The sequence below is a fragment of the Dasypus novemcinctus genome, unplaced genomic scaffold (assembly GCF_030445035.2).
Source record: "Dasypus novemcinctus isolate mDasNov1 unplaced genomic scaffold, mDasNov1.1.hap2 scaffold_301, whole genome shotgun sequence".
Classification (NCBI taxonomy): Eukaryota; Metazoa; Chordata; class Mammalia; order Cingulata; family Dasypodidae; genus Dasypus; species Dasypus novemcinctus.
Window position 1 is genome coordinate 64,880 of NW_026688266.1, and position 2,518 is coordinate 67,397.

Consider the following 2,518-nt stretch of genomic DNA (forward strand, 5'->3'; position numbering starts at 1 on the left):
GCTGGCCCTGGGCGTCGTTGGCCCTCGGGTGGCCGGGGCCTCGGTGCTGACATGGCGGCGCTGGCGTCCCCTGGGAGGGTCCCCGGAGACCCGGCAAAGACAGGCGGCGCCGCAGCACCGGACGGGGACACGGCGCAGGCGCCCCCCGGGGGACCCCGCCATTCGCCTGGGCTGGGAAATGCTGGGTGGGGGGCTCGGTCGACGTCCCCGGGGGTGGGGGGAGCGAGGCTTGGCCGGCGCCGAGGATGGGGGCCCCGCGCCCTTCCCCTTCCGGGCCTCAGTTTCCCCTGGGAACGGCGGCGGGTTCCGGGGGTGTGGCAGCGTGGCCCTGGGGGGCGTGCGGGCCCGGGCACTGGGCCCCGGGGGGATGCGCGGCTCCCCGCCCCGCTCCTGACGCGGGTGACCCCAGAGCGCCCGGGTGGGGTGGCCGAGGGGGCGGGCAGGGAGGGCTGACGGGGCTTGGGGGTCCCGGTGCACCCGCCTCGTGGGGGGAAACCGAGGCCCGGGGGCGGGCCGGGGGGGAGCACGAGCCCAGCGCTGTGCCCCCCCGAGCTCTCCGGGGATCTGGGGGCGACGGCTGGATCCCCGCAGCCCCACTGTGCCAGGAGGCGGCCCCGGCCGGGCCTCTCCAGCTCTCCCGGGCCTGTGGGTGGCGTCAGGGTGGTCCCGGGGCAGAGGGGAGGCTGGGGGCTGGGGGGCCAGGGGCCGGGGGACCGGGCGCGGGGCCCTGTGGCCAGGTGGGGGTCGGGGACCCATCCCCAGGACAGGCCGGGGCAGGCCGGGCGCCAACGTCGTGGGGGGCGGGGACCCCAGGGGAGACCCCCAGCGCCAGGACAGTCACGCCTGGCCCGTGCCCGGGGGCTCTGCCCACGGCCGGGCGGGCAACGCCGGCGCCCCCCGACGGCCTGGGCCCCTGCTGCGGCGCGGCCCCTCCCGGAGCACGAAGGCGTCTTTTTTTTGGTTTTAGGTACCGGGGCCGGGGACTGACCCCGGGACCCCGCGCGTGGGAAGCCGGCGCTCAGCCAGGAGCCGCGTCGGCGCCCGAGTTGGTTTTCTTCGCTGGTCTTGCGTGTTGTGTCAGGCTGCGCCGGGAACCGAGCCCGGGCTGTCCGTGGGAGGCGGGCGCCCAACCGCGCGGGGCCCCGCGGCGGCTTCTAGCTCAGGACGCGGCCCCTCGATCGCGACTTGCTGGGGAACAAGCGCCTTCCCGGCGTGCGGCTTCTGGCCGCCTGCGCCGGCCACAGGTAGAAAGCTCACCTCCCCGACGCCCGGCCTCTCCCAGCCCTGGCCCCCGGGGGCCGCGGAGCAGCGGGTCCGGCGCCGCCCACCCCGCGGGGCCTTTGGAGGGGGCTGCCGGGCGGAGGCGCGGCCGGGCGCGCCTGTCCCTCACCCGGGTCGTCTGTCAGAGGAGGACGTGCAGAGGGAAGGAGCCGGAAGCCGCAGGGGAAGGGGCAGGCGGCGGCCGCGCCTCGCCACGCGCGGGGGCCCGGGCTCTGGGGCACGCGGGAGGCTGGCGCTCCCGGGGCGGGCGCGCTGCGCGGTGTGCGCTTGGGGCGGCGACGCAGGCCGGGGCGCGCGCTCCTGCCCGTCCCGAGGCCCAGGGATGGACTCCCGCGGCAGGAGCCGCCGCGAGGCTGGCGTCGCCCGCTCACGCTCACGCTCACGCCCGCTCACGCTCACGCTCACACGCGCCCACTCTTCACACCCAGGCGCGGCCGCGGGCGGGGGGCGGCAGGGGCGCCCGGCGTCCCCGGGGAGGCGCCCTCCAGCGGCGGCGCCGCAGCTCCAGGCCGCGGGGGCCCGGGCGGACGTGCCCACGGCCCTCGCCGTCACTGCTCTGTCGCCGCAGCCCGGCGGGCATGGAGGCGGCGGGAGGGGCTCCGCGGGCCCAGGGCCGGGGTCTGCCTCGGGGCCCCCTCCAGGAAGCAGGGGGCGCTCGTGCGCGCGGCAGGGCCCCGCCTGACACCCCCTGGCGCCCGAGACCGCGGCTCCCGCCTGCCCAGGCGCGGCCAGGGATCCCCGGGGGGCGCCCGCGGGCAGCGAGGGCGCAGAGCTGTCCGGGGCCTGCACCGTGACGCGTCGGCGCGTCCTGCCTCCTCTGCTCCCCAGGCCGGGGGGCGCCCGGCGTCCTGAGGCAAAGCTGGGGGGCGTGGAGGCCGGGGGCTCCCGCGGCGCCCCCCAGGTGACACGGCTGCGTGTGGGGGCCGGGGGCGCAGGGAGCGGACGCTGCTGTGGGGGGCCGGGGGGTAGGAGGCCCTGGCGGGGCGCGCACCCCCGAGCCCTGCCTCCTGCGTGGGGCAGGCGACTGCACCCCACTTGGGAAAGGGGGCCCCAGCCCTCGTGGGGGACCCCACCGAGGTCCCCAGCGGCGCTGCCGGCTGCCCTGGAGTCACAGCGTCTTCCGGGTGCCGCCCGCCTGCCCCCTGCAGCCGTGCTGCCCCCGCCCCCAGGACGTGGCCCCGGGGGCCCCCTGCTCCCCACCCAGGCCTGCCCCAAGGAGGCGGCGCGGGCCGGCGAG